Source organism: Colias eurytheme, chromosome 24 (assembly GCF_061535395.1).
Source record: "Colias eurytheme isolate Ceu_HAF_F1 chromosome 24, ilColEury1 Martin Lab GWU primary, whole genome shotgun sequence".
NCBI lineage: Eukaryota > Metazoa > Arthropoda > Insecta > Lepidoptera > Pieridae > Colias > Colias eurytheme.
The window spans coordinates 5,694,400-5,713,100 of NC_143003.1; the positions used below are offsets into that span (position 1 = coordinate 5,694,400).

Sequence of the window (18,701 nt, forward strand, 5' to 3'; positions counted from 1 at the left end):
CTTGCAAACTAATGTAGGTAGGTATATTAAATAATTTTTAACTGAAATAATTATCTTCACCTCTATTCCAACGATTCCAACACTTGAAATATATAAACAACAAAGAGGATCTACAAAAAACCACATAATTTTTACCTTTACTACTTAATAAAAAAGGAGGTACAAAATATGAGAACTCTTTGTTACTTTAAGACTTTAAGAAGTATTTTATAATCTCTCATAAGGGTCAAAGTTCACAATAGACTAAAGAACCTTGCGACAATGGCAGTATCCGAAAAATAAATAAGGGTCACAATCTCAGAATTACTGTAAATATAAACAAATGATTATATCGATTGATGACGTCATGCGTATATGGGAACGTATTCTCGAATATTCTCTTACCTTCTAGAATATTCTGGAATATTTTTAAGCTATTGCATAGCTTCTATCGCGGGCCTTGAGCGAGGGGACCGAATTCAGAAATTCCGTAACGAAAAAACCTCACGCTCCCCACTCCGACGGGCACGGAGGTGTGGCACAGTGGCATAAAGGCATAGCATGCAATAGCTTTACCGCGGCAGTCCCCGAGTGCCACACGTCTTTTTTAGTTCTTACTTTCTCTGAGTTCTACTTTGTCTGTAGCTTTTAGTTCTAGAGATAAACTACGATAACATGGCGCGCCCCTCCAAAATTCAAAACGTTTGAAAGTATTTGTGAAATTCATAATAAATAATATAATATACTAATAAAAATTAATAATTTAATTATTATATTATTATAAATAATAATAATATAATATTTAAATATTTGTATTTCACTACACACATTGAAACAGTAATTTGGAGGGGCGCGCCATGTAGTTTATCTCTACCTTGTCTGTAGCTTTTTTAAGTTGTTCTCCATGCATCATATCATATAATATCTATGTATGTATAAATATTGAAAGCATATTAAAATGTATGCTAATATTAAAAAATGAAGATTTTGTATCATTTTAGTATAATATGTTAATGACATGTAAAAAAGAGAAAGAAGACTACGGTCATCAACCTGGCTTAAAGCAGGCTACAGGCAAAAAAAATCAGGTACTTACGTAATATTATTTTAAATACAAAATTTTTTGAATTTTTTTCAGTAGGTATATACAAAGGTGTACATAAAAGTCCTTCTCGTCAGTTTTAAAATAAACTTATGTTATAAATAATAATAGTTTAAAAAAACTAAAAAACACGCTTTTTATAGAAAACCTAACTAAAAAATAGAAAATTTTTATCAAATTAGTGTATTGACATCGGTCCTCAATAAATCTACAAAGTTATAACGAAATCTGGCCGTTTAAAGTGGGTCAAAATCGCGCCCAAAGAAGTCGGTTACAAACATACAGGTGAAGCTAATATAAAGCGTGTAAAAACACGCTTAAGCTCATGAATTTTTTGTATTATTGTTATATAATTTGTAACTATATTCTTGCAAATAATTAAAAAAATATAATTTGAATTTGAATTTCAATTATTGTCACTGATCCTTGATTAATGTACCTACAAAGTTTGAATTAAATCTGTCCATATAAGGGCCGATTTTTCAATGCTTGGATAAAACTTATTCGTCGAGTAATGTATAAAACTACCATTTTAAAAACGTATCTAATTGCCCGTATTTGACAGTTTACGTGACATTTTAATATCATCGTGTAATACTGTGTAATACTTTATTGGACGGATAAGTTTTATCCAAGCATTGAAAAATCGGCCCTTAGTCGGTCAAAATCAAATCTAGTACCTACACATATTATGTCGGTTACACAGATGAAGCTAATAAAAGCGTGTTAAAACGAGGAAAGTCACGAGCAAAAGCTATTGCCAATAAACAAAGTAACGATTTAACTCTTTTCTAGTTCTGGTTGTATAAAGGGTAAGTTTTTATTAGTACCACAAAAGTTAATAGCTACTAAATGACTCTACCTAAGCATTTTCTTTACGACACTCAAAGGGTTGCAAACATAGTTTTATGACTAGTTTATGGATTAAATTATACCTTATTATACCTTATTATATCTTTACTAGCGGCCCGCCCCGGCTTCGCCCGTGGTACATATGAAAAATAGATGTTGGCCGATTCTCAGACTTACCCGATATGCACAGAAAATTTCATGAGAATCGGTCCACCCGTTTCAGAGGAGTATGCAGACTAACATTGTGACACGAGAATTTTATATATAAGACTAGCGGTCCGCCCCGGCTTCGCCCGTGGTACATATGAAAAATAGATGTTGGCCGATTCTCTGACTTACCCGATATGCACAGAAAATTTCATGAGAATCGGTCCACCCGTTTCGGAGGAGTATGCAGACTAACATTGTGACACGAGAATTTTATATATAAGATAATAAACGTATTTATGGGAAAAAAGATTTTATTTAGAAAATAGATTGAAAAGCTGTGTTGCTATACCTAGATGTATGTATAGATTTAATAATTTGGGTTGCTAGAAAATTGCATACTTACCTAGAAATATGTTCTCCTAATATTATACATTCTTATAAAATATTAATTATTTGTTACTTAAAAAGTTAAAAATGTATACTATTTTACACATAAAACACTGAACTGATTTGGCAAAAATTTCGTATGCAGAATGCAGACCCGTAATACCATAGGTAATACTGTTATCCCCATATAGAAGGCAAGAAACGCCGTGGAAATTCTAAATCTTCTAGAAACTTAACCATTAAAAGAACTATTCTCAACGTCACACCTTCAAACTCAGAGGGATGTTTTAAATAAATTAAAAACTAAAGCCCAGCTCTATATAGATCTAAACCTAGATATAGTCCAGGCTATATTCCCGCCGCCATTATTGTGTATAGCTCATGAGATGAAGAAAATTTTCTTTACCGTACTTATTTTTCTACGGAAAATTAGAAAAAATGAAATTCAGATGATTTAGTTTAAAAACTATGTTTTTCATTTAAAAATATGATCTAAGTAAGTCTGAAGTATTTGCAATATTATCTTGTTCTTAGGTAAAGATATGATTACAATAACTTAAAGTACGGTCTACCAAAGTACATCTTATATATAAAATTCTCGTGTCACAATGTTAGTCTGCATACTCCTCCGAAACGGGTGGACCGATTCTCATGAAATTTTCTGTGCATATCGGGTAAGTCTGAGAATCGGCCAACATCTATTTTTCATATGTACCACGGGCGAAGCCGGGGCGGACCGCTAGTATTATATATACGAATCAAGTAGGTATTCGTTAAATTTATATGTAGGTATCTTCATATTTTTATAACTACGTGTAACCTCACAAACCTCAGGTTAAATCTCACAAAGTCACTACTTAGAAAGTAATTACTTTGTGAGGTTTAAACTATCCTACTATCCTATCCTATCCTACTAATATTATAAATGCGAAAGTTTGTGAGGATGTGTGTGTGTTTGTTACTCTTTCACGCAAATACTACTGAACCGATTACAATGAAATTTAGCACACATATAGACCCTCTATATGTGTGCTAAATTTCATTGTAATCGGTTAAACTTGGATTAACACATAGGGTAAGTTTTATCCCGGAAATTTCACGGGAACGGGAACTATGCGGTCTTTCTTTGAAAACGCGGGCGAAGCCGCGGGGGAAAGCTAGTTAATTCATAAAGTAAAGCTATTTATTGCTTTTTATTATAGAAAAGTGTAATTGTAAAGTAGTAATCTATAAAGGATTTTATTTAAATATTTGTTTCCGTTAGAACGGCTACCCAAAGTCTTGTAAATTAAAATAGCACAGAACCTTGTTCATTGACTTTAAATTTGACCAGATAAAAGCAGAATAAACCAGATACATCCACCGCTAGAGTCTGCTTTGTATCAAACAGTGTTTTAAAAAATACATGAATATATACATAACATTTTTACAGATAAAAAATAATACCTTATATTCTTCAAGATTTATTATTTTGTAAACGAAAATAAAATTATATCTAGGTACGTTCATATACTTAGCACATCTTACGACGATTTTAGTTATATTTGGTAGTATTTAATATTTATATTAGGTACATTAATCATTAACATTTTTATTAGATTTGTAATTTGTATACATGCAAGCCGACCTTGAGTGCGAATTTTATCAAATCTCGAGACACGTGGAAATATTAAGTAGGTACGATTAACAATAATTGTGTTTATTAGTTTTATAATTATATTTTCCTGTTATTAAAATAGAGCTTTTTTGAGCTAATCTAGTATTTACCGGTTTTGCATACGTCATGTTGCCAAAAAATATCGATGTTATATTTGAGGTGTGTGTTTATCGCGTAGAGTTATCAATGAATGTATTGTTTAAATATAGAGAGGAGGTATAAAAGGTTATTGTGATATTAAAATGTGTGGAAATAATAGTTGATAACTCCTGTATAATGTGGAGGAAGGCGGTCGCTTTTAAGAGGCAAAGGGCGTCACTGTTCAGTGGGCGGGACCCCGCCTACTCGCTCATAAGCGCTACTGCCTCCATCTTTTCATTTCCACGAGCCATAAAGAAAAATTCAACAGAACATAGACAATATTTTATTTATCTTCGCGTATATTTTGTTAGGATTTCTGCTCATATTGTTGGCGATTTGTCTACGTGATGTTAATGTCAACTTATAAGAATAACGCATGTTATTTACAATTAAGTTTTTACAATGGCTAGGTGGAGTTTTCTAATTTATGTACGTAATAATTATTTAGTTAAAATGCTATTGTTTCATTATTAGATGTAGGTAATAAAAATAAAAACTAGTTTACAAGAATGTAAATATTAAACATAAGCATGTAGATAGATAGATATATCTAGTGTAAAAGTAATAATTTAAATTTGTTTTTTTTTTATGTCGTTAAGTGCAAGTAATGAAATTGACATAATAAATATCTAATGATAACAAATTCTGTTTAAATTACATAAATTAAAACAATAACGCCCATAATGTAAGTCAGTTATTTCGTATTTTTCTCGGAAGATAAGTTTCCTTAATAATAAACAGTGCAAAAGAATCGATATACCAAATCAATTGCTAATAAAAAAGTCAATGTCCTATACCGGGAACGTCTATTACATGAGATTCGGTAACGAACAAAATTCGGATACTCATAGTAGGTCAAATACAGATGTCCTACCAAATAATTTTTCTCAATGCTTTTCTGCAATAAATTTTAGGAGATACCACTGATTTGGAAATCAATTAAACTGCTGCTCAACTAATTATAAATTCACGATTTTTGAGGCCTTAACTTGGTGTTAACCATAGACTTTACAATTAATTACATATTTTTATTTTAACAGCAGAACATTAATTGAATGACGTGTGAATAATTTAAAGCTCTCGCATTTATTAATTTAATTACCTAATATATTATCTAAATTGATACATAATGTTTATCAAAGTAAACTGATATTCACCAATATTTGTTATAATAATACAACTAAATATATATAATATAACTAGCTTTCCGCCCGCGGCTTCGCCCGCGTTTTCAGAGAAAACCCCGCATAGTTCCCTTTTCCGTGGGATTTCCGGGATAAAACCTATCCTATCTCTCAAGTTGGATCGAACTGTACATGGTGTGCGAATTTTATTATAATCGGTTAAGTGGTTTAGGGGTCCATTGAGGACAAACATTGTGACACGAGATTTATATATATTAAGATATAAATAAAAAATCTTCTCAAAATATAAATAAAAACTCTTCTCATAGGTAAACATATTATTTAGATTACCTATAATATTATTTTTTTGATTTTTTATTTAGGTATCTAAGTATTATTGATATTTTAAATGTTTTACAAATTAAACAAATGCAAATGATAATGTAACAATCCTTTAGATAATAAGATATACCTACAATTCGAACAAAAATTGTGGAAGAAACTAAACTCAATATTATTTGTATCATAATTACACAAAAAATTAAATCATTTGTAGGTATGTAGTAGATCAAGTACAGTTAATCTAACCGTCAAAGTTTTTATGATGTTAGTTGTTATATTTTTGGCTAACTTAATTATATTTTGGTTAAAACGATAAAAAATGACAGGTTAAAAAAATATTTTTTCTGTATATTCGGTTCGGTGTGAATGTAGCCGCGCATGCGCAAAACCAATCCTATCGAATTATAATTGAAATAAATCCGTCTTCAAGACTCTACAATTGCTTGAAGCCACAACTGATTGCTACCCTTCATCATCCCCTATGTTTCAAAACGTACCCTTAAATTATTTTTATGACATCAATAATATTATTTTATTATTTTTCTTTCAGAACGAAATAGCTTAAACCACGTGCGTATATTTCTCAATATTTATAATATTATAAAGCTTGCGATTTGCGTTTGCGTATTGCCTATTAAAATGGGAGCGTTCATTTAAAAATCTGCAAGAAAAAATAAATATTTGGAATCGTCGATAGCATTTTAGCCGCTCGCAGCGCGCATGCGTGCCGCCCGAAACGTTTCCCTGTCAGAAATATGCAAATTAATCTATAAAAAAGCAATTTAACGAATCCACTACAACATCTCTAGAAGCTTATAAATCTAGTCGAATTTCGTGTTATTTGCTATTATTTATAATGTGTAGTTGGCTGGATGCGTGGCGGGGCAGCGTAGTGGCGTCCCTGTCTGGGGCCACGGCGCATGCTCGGCTGAAATGTTTATATTATTTGTATTTGAGCTGTGTATCACGTAAACTATAACTACCACAGCCGTAGCGCCAATACTGAGGGCAGTGCCGCCCCTCCCCGCGCCGGTAGTTAAATATTTCTTGCTTATTTCGACGAAGCATTGTTGTTGCCGCCGCGTCGAAGGCTGTTGTGTATTGTTTAGATGCGCGCTTTCCAAGCAAATATTTTTTTTTATCGGATACTTTGTAGCCAGTAACTTTGGTTGACGAGTACGTTATTTTCGATTGTATTTTATTGAAATGCAGCGCGTTGCAGTGTTGTAAATAATTTGCATTCTGAACTGCATCCGAGTCGGTACTTATGAGTGGTAGTTTTTGTCGCTGTAAAGTGTCGGTTTTTTTTACTTTTAACGTATTACCGATTAATTATGGAGTGTTTTCACGAATTTAACGCGTCGTGAGTGATGTTTGTTGAGTTTATTTTTTTGAACTCTCCTCGGGTTTGATTTTATTTGCGGCCGGATTATTTTATTATTTTGGTGGTTTTGGAAATGATTCAATTATACGTAAGTAATAAATTCAAAATTTTAAATTTCAATCACATCATCAAATTAAATACAAAACAAATCAAATTACATTTCACAGTACATTTCTCATAAAACAGTTGCCTATAAAAATAATTCTCCAACCAGCATTGGCCATTACAAATTAAAAACTAAACGTATTTCAAAAAACGAACGCACCGCGAAAATGGCGCGGAAAAGTTTCAGCTGTAACTTATAAGCACGTGGCTCGTCGCTCATGTGCTCCCGACCAATCACGGGTGTCGCTCATAAGCGGGCGGCCAATCGCGAGCCCCTATTCAGCGCTGCATTGAACAGCTGATAAGAGACGAGCTTTTTGCGTTCGAAATTATTCGAAACTTCATGTTGACATTTTAATTTTTTTTATCGTGTTGCATAGGCTATAGAATTTTGGTTCTTTTTTTTTAAGAAGGTGGCAAGGGTTGGCCGCTGGTTTAAACAGTTTTTATTAGTAGTGTTTTATTCATTTAATTCATATTGTTTCTGAATATTATACCTACTACAGGTATTATAATTGTTAATTTCTATTTAAACATCGTACTTTTATAATTAATATGCAAATTTTGAGATCGTAAAACGGAACTTTTTATTACGTTAAGACTAAAAATACCCAAGAATTTTCGTATACATAAATAAATTTACCTATATTTATGAACCAAGCTAATTTGGAAACGTTTAAAATAGATCTAGGTTTAATTAAAAAAAAAACTCACTTTTGTATCTATTATTTAAATTTCTATAGTTACGTACCTAATTACTTTTTTTTAGATATTTAATTGAAAACGCCATTATTTTGCGACGTTTTACTTCAGTACCTACAAGGGTTTATAAATAATATACAGTATTTATATATATAAGCTCTTTTGATTTTGATATATTCTTACGAAATACGTAGATATTTAATTCATAAAAGGATTTGGGGATAAAGATAAAGAAAGTCTGAGATAAAAGCTATGCAATCCTTACTAATATTATAAATGCTAAAGTAACTCTGTCTGTCTGTCTGTTACTCAATCACGCCTAAACTACTGAACTAATTTGCATGAAATTTGGTATGGAGATAATTTGATACCCGAGAAAGGACATAGGCTACCTTTTATTGCGAAATATGTACCACGGGCGAAGCTGGGGCGGACCACTAGTAGCTTATAAACTAAAAGCACACTACTCATAAAATTATTGTATCTTTTATAACTGTACAAAGTTTGAATTAAATCTGTCCGTTTAAAGTGGGTCAGTATAATAAGTCGATTACATACAAACATTCAAGTGAAGCTATTATAAGCGTGTTAAAAACACATTTAGTAATTCCACTTAAAAATATTAATTTTTTAAGTTATAACAATAATTACAACCGATTTCGTAAAGTAAGTGAAACTAGGGGCAGTCAATGTGTTTTATTTTGAAATCTAATAGTCTAATTTTTTTTAATCTGTTAGTAACAATCCATACTAATGTTATAAATGCGAAAGTAACTCTGTCTGTCTGTCTGTTACTCAATCACGCCTAAACTACTGAACCAATTTGCATGAAATTTGGTATGGAGATATTTTGATACCCGAGAAAGGACATAGGCTACCTTTTATTGCGAAATATGAACCACGGGCGAAGCCGGGGCGGACCTCTAGTACCTATATATAATATGCTTTTATATGTAAACTAGCTAACCGCCCGCGGCTTCGCCCGCTTTGTCTTAAACCTAATAAATTATATACTAAAACCTTCCTCTTGAATCACTTTATCTAAACCGCATCAAAATCCGTTGCGTAGTTTTAAAGATACATACAAAGGGACATAAGGACAGAGAAAGCGACTTTGTTTTATACTATGTAGTGATGATGATACAATAAGAATTTCTTGACTCAAATGCATAGGTTTTTATAAGGCTATGTCATTTGCATCTTGTATTTGTTTCTGTTACTTCGATTTTTAAGGCTTTAAACTTTTCATACACAATTTATAAGTAGGTACTTAAATGAAGTACATATATTGTTAAAGTAATTATGTATAATTTACGCCTAAAGTGATGAACGAATTTAAATAGTTAATATATAGAGTTTATTCTTACTAGAGGTCCGTCCCGGCTTCGCCCGTGGTACATATTTTGCAATAAAAGGTAGCCTATGTCCTTTCTCGGGTATCAAAATATCTCCATACCAAATTTCATGCAAATTGGTTCAGTAGTTTAGGCGTGATTGAGTAACAGACAGACAGACAGAGTTACTTTCGCATTTATAATATTAAGTATGGATTTACGCCTAAAGTGATGAACGAATTTAAATAATGAAAATATTGATAATTTAGAAAAAGAGGATGCAATACTATGATGTTGAAAATTTAAATCAAAGGAAGTGAACAGAGAATGGATATACCTACGTATCTACGTATACTTATTAATTGAAAATAATATGTACATACAGTTTCAATTAATGAATAAACATGCATATAATAAAAAAATACTAATTTAATGCTCTAAGAATGAAACTGTATTTCCTACAATTGTTTATTTAGTTTTATTAAACTTCATAAAGCTCAGTTATAAAAATGAAGACATAACCAATTTCATAGTTAAAAACTAAAAGTTCGTTCAATTCGTATTTAAAGTGCATAAGTATAATTTAAAATCAGTCCGAAATTAGGTCATACTTTGCGAAGAATGTAAAAACTAAAAATACTTGTTATTTTAATTTAGGTCATAAAATACGATAGAGATAATGGCGGCCTGAGATAATCTTCGCTAGGCAAAATAAATGATGTTTCCTCGCTTTGGTACAAGATTTTTAATATTTATAGAATACTAGAGGTCCGCCCCGGCTTCGCCCGTGGTACATATTTCGCAATAAAAGGTAGCCTATGTCCTTTCTCGGGTATCAAAAATATCGCCATACCAAATTTCATGCAAATTAGTTCAGTAGTTTAGGCGTGATTGAGTAACAGACAGACAGACAGAGTTACTTTCGCATTTATAATATTAGTATGGATAGATACACTTTTTTGTATAGCTTGATACATATTTTATGATATAGAGTTAAAAAATGTTGTCCTAGTAATGTTTCCATCTTGTTTCCATACGATTTAGCCTTCTCGAATGTCATTTATCAGTATTTAAAAAAAATAATTTAAATCCATGGATTCCAATTCCTACATGGATGGTTATTAGTTATTACTTATTAGGCTACTATAGCTGCTCCGCGCGGTTTCACCCCCGTGGCTTCACTCCTGTTGGTCGTAGCGTGATGATATATAGCCTATAGACTATAGAGCCTGTAGTCTACGAAGGCTACCTCGTTAAATGGGCTATCTAACACCGAAAGAATTTTTCAAATCGGACCAGTAGTTCCCGAGATTAGCGCGTTCAAACAAACAAACTCTTCAGCTTTATAAGATTAGTATAGGTTTATATCTAACTAGCTTTCCGCCCGCGGCTTCGCCCGCGTTTTCAGAGAAAAACCCGTTCCCGTAGGATTTCCGGGATAAAACCTATCCTATGTCCTTTCTCGGGTATCAAAATATATCTATACCAAATTTCATGCAAATTGGTTCAGTAGTTCAGGCGTGATTGAGTAACAGACAGACAGACAGAGTTACTTTCGCATTTATAATATTAGTATAGATAATGCTTGATGTAGCACAGATTACTGAATAATTACTACGCTGTAGCATGCGGCTTCACTTGCCTTCTCTGGTAAAAACAGACTATAATAATCTTTACTAATAATCTTTCAGTGTTAGATAGCCCATTTATCGAGGTAGCCTCCGTAGACTATAGGCTCTATAGTCTATACCATCATACTAAAACTAATACGAGCTGAGCAATGCGGGTAAGACCGCGGGGCACAGCTAGTAATATAAATTATAATATGTTTAGTTCGTAAATCAGTGACAATTAAAACTAGACTCATTTTGAGGTGTGAAATAAATAGCTTTTGGTACATAGAGATTTTGTGATATGCAACATCAAATTTCAGATAAAATCTCTCAAATCTTATCAATATGGTTTTTGCTTATTTATGTTTTAATTTACTCAATAAAAATTCTTGCTTTGATTTTTGCATTTAGAAATTTAAATTCTTTAATTTGTACAAGTGTATTTTATCAATTACTAGCTGCGCCCCGCGGTTTCACTCACGTGGCTCGGCTCCTGTTGGTTTTAGCGTAAATAATATATAGCCAATTATAGCCTTCCCCGATAAATGGTCTATCTAACACCAAAAGAATTTTTCAAATCGGACCAGTAGTTCCTAAGATTAGCACTTTCAAACAAACAAAGAGACTCTTCTACTTTATAATACCTATTAGATTTTGTGTTTTGTTTCTAATATAATTTACGAAATAACTCTGTTACAACCTACGAATTAGTATTGTTTGTTTTTTCTAAACGAGATAAATATCTTATTTGTTTTCCTGTTAGTTTTTACAACTTTATTTTTAAATTTCCTCAAGTCAATATCTTAATCATTTTGCAAAATAAATGTAAAACAATTCAAAATTTGTAAATTAAGACAAGTAGAATGGTTATCAAGTATTTTGTTTTTTAAGACATGCAAATTGTAGTTTTTTTAGTTCAATTCAATTTATTAACATTCTTAAGTGGTTTTTTGAACATAGATTATTGATTTGATTTTATTTGATTTGATTTAATTATTTATTTATTTGTAGTTGAATAGATTTATTTATTGTTAATGTAAATGTAAATATAAATAAATAATATATGCCTTAACTTGAAATTCTAAGTTATAAGTAAGAGGAGATACTTCCGAAAATAAGTTTAAAATATATATGAAGTATCTATCATTCTGATTATTTAGATAGATTTAGCGCCGATTTTTCAATCCTTAGTTAAAACTTATTCATCGAATATCGTATTAAACAACCATTTTAAAAATGTGTTACTTGCCCACTTTTTGACAGTTTTTAGGTGACATCTGTATATATTGTGTAATACTTTATTGGACGGATAAGATTGAAAAAACAGCCCTTATACCTACAAACAAATGCTATTTCGACAAAAAAGAGCATTTCAGCTGTTAAAATAAAATCTCATTTGTAGAATATGTACCGAAACAATTATTGCCCATTAATAGGCTTTTTTCAGGCGTTCAAATTTTAGTACTATAAAACAATTGGATTAATATTGCCCTATTGTATATACATATATATCACAGGTTCGCCTTTCTTATACGACTAGCAAACCGAGCGAACTCCGTTTCGCCACCAGAAATACCCTTTCTTTGCTATAAACCTCACGGAGCCCGAGACCTTTCCAACGAATGTAAAACCGTGGAAATTGGTTCGTGCATTCTGGAGTTATAGACTATAGTGTCAGAAAGGAAAACCCGACTTATTTTTATATAGTAGACTAGGTTTCCGCCCGCGGCTTCGCCCGCGCAGTCAAAGAAAAACCCGCATTGTTCCCGTTCCCGTGGGATTTCCGGGATCGCGTCATTTTCCCGGGATAAAAAGTAGCCTATGTCCTTTCTCGGGTATCAAAATATCTCCATACCAAATTTCATGCAAATTGGTTCAGTAGTTTAGGCGTGATTGAGTAACAGACAGACAGACAGAGTTACTTTCGCATTTATAATATAGATTAGTAAGCATTATTACAAAGCCAGATTACGTACTGAAAATATATTTTAAAAGGAAAGCTGAAACCGTAAACCTGAATTCGTTAAAACGTAAAAATAAAACGTTCATACGCTTAATTAGCGGAGGAAAAACTTAAAGCTCTGTACATACTGGAGTGTAATATATCTATATTAAGGTTCTATGGAGGTCTCTTAAAAGCGGGTAGGCGTGGTACTTTTCAGCGGGCTCCTCTGATTGGTCGGGAGGAATGGGGCGCTGTTCAGCGACTGCCTTCCTTGCGAACTTTGCGAACATTTTTAAAGAAATTCAGTAATTATCCTTCGATGCTTTCAAATGATTTGTTTTATAAATTATTGATTTGCTGTGGGTGGTATGATGAAAGTTTTTTAATGAAGTTTTTGGAAACCTGCGTGGGTTTTATTTTTAATGTTTCATAATTTTTTCATGGTGGATGCAAATAGTGTTGCTATGATTATTTGTTTCGATTTAAATCTAATTAACAGTACGTCTTGTTTATTTCCAAAAACAAAAATTTAATTACCTATTTTGCACATTTCCTTTCAAAATTTAAGTTCTACTTTTTTTGATTAAAATTGAGATAACTTACACCAACCCATATTAGAGAAATTAAGATCACTGAACCATCAAAATAATGTACTATTGATTCCTTAGTATTCTCTCTCTTTTTCACGTTATTTTCCTTAAGAAAGAAAAGCAGTGACATTGATTAAAAAAGTTTAAGTTAGTGAGCTTTTATATAGGCTGTTTATACAAAAGTATTAGTTTTTTTGTTTGTTTTTATAAACATCGTTTATTAAGAACTTAATATTTGTCTTGTTATGTGTTCTACTTTTAACTACCAACGATTAGATATAATATAAATGAAACCCGTTTTCCTTGGTCATGGCATCACGCGTGAACGGGTGGACCGATTTCGATAATTCTTTTTTTATTATATTCCTTGAAGTACAAGGATGATTGTTATGTAGAGAAAACGTAAATATGTACCACGGGCGAAGCCGGGGCGGACCGCTTGTAATTAATAATTGTTAACTCGATTATTCATTTGATACCTAATCCTGATTTAATTTAATACTATATTATAAATCTAAATCAATCAATCTTTAAAAGTACATATTATAATTTCATAGAAATGTATGAGAAATTCAAACCACTTTTTTATAAACGCATTTTTAAATTACCTCGTATAAAATTTATTTATTTCAAAAACGCATAAATTCATTTAAAGAACATTAAAGTCATATAAATTAAAATCATTAAAATTTATTTATTCGTTTAATCAAAATTATAAATAAATAAATTACAAAACAGTTTAAGATTAAACAGGATAATATAACTTAAAAATGTTTACGAAAAAACCGAAAACATAATGATATAAAATTTAAAATAAACATTTTCGGATTTCTTTTTGAAGAAAACATCACTCACGCTCGCAAAAATCAAACTTGAACACTGACAAAAACAACGAACTTGCAGCTTATAATCTTATCAATAATGGTTTAGTGGAATAATGTGTGAATACATAACAATAAACAAATTTTTAAGACTATGACTGATATATTAGCTCTATATATCATTTGCTAGAGAAATTAATTAAAAATAAGTGAATAAATCTCGGGAAATCGACACAATTATATCAAGAGAGAAGAATTTACTATGTTGTACGCAGTAAGACAGGTAAGTAATTTTTTTTAACTAGGTAATACTCATGCCTTTGCGCGTAAAATAAATAAATAAATCATTTATTTGCAAGTAAACATGGTATACATAGGTGTTAAGAATAAGATACATTATTTCAGCATGTTTAGCCGTTATTCAACGGCATGCAAATACATTTTTCATTAGATATACTTTTTATATTATAACATTTGTAGCGTTTTTGTAGCGTTGGTACAATATAACATTTTTTGTGTTTTGTAGTTTTCTATATTTCATAATATTGGCTTCAAAGGAGGTATATAACTAAGTGCTAAATGCTGAAATCTCGTAAAAGTATTTACGTTAATATTTTAACTCACACAGTCAATGTGTTTTTGTTTCACGCGTTTTTCAACAATTTAGAAGTAACAATAAGACATCCACAATCATAGAATTAATGGGAAATATTTAAAGAATACAAAAAAATCAATTCGACTTTCGTCTAATCCACTTTCAGGTGAAAGACGTGGGTTCGAATCCCGCCTGGGGATCGAATTATGTTTATCCTTCTCATGTATAAAGCACTAGCTTTCCACCCGCAGCTTCGCCCGCACAGTCAAAGAAAAACCCGCATAGTTCTCGTTCCCGTGGGATTTCCGGGATAAAACCTATCCTATTTCCCGGGATAAAAAGTAGCCTATGTCCTTTCTCGGGTATCAAAATATCTCTATACCAAATTTCATGCAAATTGGTTCAGTAGTTAAGGCGTGATTGAGTAACAGACAGACAGACAGAGTTACTTTCGCATTAATTATAATATTTATAAAGCATTCGAATGCTATAAAACTAGAATATCAAATCTTAATTAGGTAATATTCTTATAAACTAAACCTCATTTTTTGGATTCTTACCAAGGTATTCGTAGCTTGTTGAATATAGGTTCTGGTTAGTTGGTAAAAATTACCCTATTTGAAAAAAAGAAAGAATTTTTCATTCATTATAGCCCCGAAAATCCTACGCGAACGGGAACTATGCGGGTTTTCCTTTGACTACGTGGGCGAAAAACTACTTACTATCTACTACATAAAAATAAGTCGGGTTTTCCATCCTGACGCTATAACTCCAGAATGCACGAACCGATTTCCACGGTTTTACATTCGTTGGAAAGGTCTCGGGCTCCGTGAGGTTTATAGCAAAGAAAAGGTGTCTCTGGTGGCGAAACGGAGTTCGTCCGGTTTGCTAGTACTGTATATATTGGTCCCAAATTTATCCATTGTAGAATTATAATTAAAATTTTATTCAAGCCATTTGAAACTTAAATTGTTTTAATATAAGTGTATGTATGTACTCTACAAACATGGCATGTTTACGAAACATCGCCGTTCAACAAACCACACTTGTGTTTTTTGTAAAAAACAAAACAATGTAATCCGATAACTAAACATTAGTCATGTATGACGTTGGTTATATTGTAAAGATTTCATTATTGCGAAATAATAAAACACTAATTATTATCTAACTACATCCATGTATATTTGTATAATATAAGGAATATTAGTTAATATGATCATGGGCGTAGCTAGCCATTGGCTCAGGGTGGGGCAACAAAAAAAAATATTATGTAACTAGCAACTATAGCCGAAGTCTTATCCCGGTTAATTTTTAGGGCACGAACCTCAAAAGGAAAAAACGAAACCCTTAGAGGATAACTTTGTTGTCCGTCTGTCTGTCTGTCTATTACCTACTACCTATTTTCTCAGGAACGCGTGGCTGTATCAAGCTGAAATTAATATTAAATACTAAAGTCTACCGTCTCTTGAAGCTGAGAAAAAAATCAAACTTATAAATCAACAACAAACCATCAAAAGATACAGTCGTTTATGTTGCAAATTTTCACACTATTCATCGTTCGACGAACATTTTAACCTTCTTCGATAAATGAGCTATCTAACACCGAAAGAATTTTTGAAATCGGACCAGTAGTTCCCGAGATTAGCGCGTTCAAACTTCAAACAAACAAGCAAACTCTTCAGCTTTATAATATTAGTATAGATATAGTTTACTATAAATACAATAATATGATGGAGGTACCTAATTTATTTTTATCATGAAATATAAAAAAAATTCTATGTAAATTGAAAATTAAACTATTTTCAATGGCAGACATAACTCAGTAAATAAAGCGTTTAAACAAGCACTAAATTTCAGGTCAATTTTTTTTTGTTTTCGGTTAATAATCACTCACCATAAAAAATAAAAATGCTGACAGATCCAGGTGGAGCTTCGCTCACAATCTTGAAGAAAATTTTTTGGCTGATATCTCGGAAACTATCCACTTTAGGGCATTTGTGTTGACTTTTTTGTAGAGAGTAAAATTTCGCATCTTTTATACCCTGTAAACTTTTTTTAAATCTTACCGTTTACGATATACCTATGGCCTATTTGATGAACCGGTTCATCGTTTTTGGCTTATAACTCTTAAAATATTGGAATAATGAATAAAATGCACTATCAATTTTTTAGGATCATTTCATTTCATTTTGTTCTCTACAACTTTTGTTTGAATTTTTTTTCTAATGCCCATATTTTTTGACTTGTTGAAATGCCTGCGCTCGGCGGGTGACGCATCAGCCCAAAAGTTTTTTCACGGATGTAATGAAGATGAAGAAGAGATACGCAAAGCAAGTAGATTTTTGCCGTACTATCCAAATTCCGAATCCGTGGCAATTTTTTTTAAAGAAACATGAATTTTTAACACTTTCTTTAAATATTCTCCTTTCGTTTTCTTTTATTTCATTCTTGTAACCCAATATAATATAATTACTCAATATTATTATGTAGTTTTACGAAATTTAATAAAATAAAATATTTAAAAAGTCCATAACTATTGCAGGTGAGGTAATAACTACACTATTAATTTTAAGTCAAAACAACTTTTGCCCTAAAGTGGATTGTTTCCGAGATATCGGCCAAAAACTTTTCTTTAAGATTACAAGAGAAACTCCACCTGGATCTGTACGCTTTTTTCATTTTTATGGTCAGTAAGTGACCCTGAACCTAAAACAAAAATAAAATTGGTTCGGAAATTTTGTGCGAGGTTGGCCAAAAAAGTGGGGTAACAAAACTACGCTACTTTTCTGTCACCAAAGTTCATAACATGTTACATTGAAGCCTCAACTATTTTATTTTTTTCGAGTGTAATTAGAATTATCCAAAACATCTTCTTATTGCCCACCTAGGTACCTACTACATCACGAAATGCATTCAAAAATGTGTCCCTTACTTCAGCCGTTAGGGCGCTGGGCGTATGCTAATTTGTTAATCAGTCAATTTAGAGGTAAATAATTGCACATAGGTATTTGACTCACACACACACACACAAACGAAAAACAAAAGCATTAAGTTTGCGTACCTACGTATGGTGTCAATCGTGCGCAAGCTTTTTGCTTAAATCGATTTTTTTGTGTCGACTGACGACTTTTGAGTGTGAACTTAATCTTACGGATATTAAGTTTTGTAGTCAGTACCTACATAATTATTTTTTTTAGATTTGGTTAGGTACCTTCCAGGTAAGAGCCAGGGTGGGGCAAGCGCCCCACCCTGCCCCACCGTGGCTACGCCCATGAATATGATCCTACTAGATTTCCGCCCGCGGCATCACCCGCGTTTGCAAAGGAAAACTCGCATAGTTCCCGTTCCCGTGGGATTTCCGGGATAAAAACTATCCTATGTGTTAATCCAAGTTACCCTCTATATGTGTGCTAAATTTCATTGTAATCGGTTCAGTAGTTTTTACGTGAAAGAGTAACAAACATCCATACATCCATACATCCTTACAAACTTTCGCCTTTAAAATACACTAGCGGTCCGCCCCGGCTTCGCCCGTGGTACATATTTACGTTTTCTCTACATAAAAACCATCCTCGTACTTCAAGGAATATAATAAAAAAAGAATTATCGAAATCGGTTGAGCCGTTCTCGAGTTATGCGCTTACCAACACATTTTGCGATTCATTTTTATATTATAGAAGATATCATAATAATATAATACCTACTCTATTTTAAAAATCACTTGAATCTTGATTAAAAACAAGCAATCAATATAATCGATTGCATGTCTTTGACCTTCACAGACAAATTGATTAAAATTAAAATTATTTGTGCAATAAACATATTTACTTCCGCGAAATAAGCTGGATTATATAATATGTTGATTATCGTATCACATA

General features: G+C 32.1%; 1 protein-coding gene across 1 annotated transcript in view; it reads left to right on the forward strand.

Moving 5' to 3' along the window:
- FoxP (forkhead box transcription factor P) overlaps positions 1-18,701 on the forward strand; it is an 86,703-nt gene that overhangs the window by 26,957 nt on the left and 41,045 nt on the right. The gene's annotated exons all lie outside the window — the stretch shown is intronic.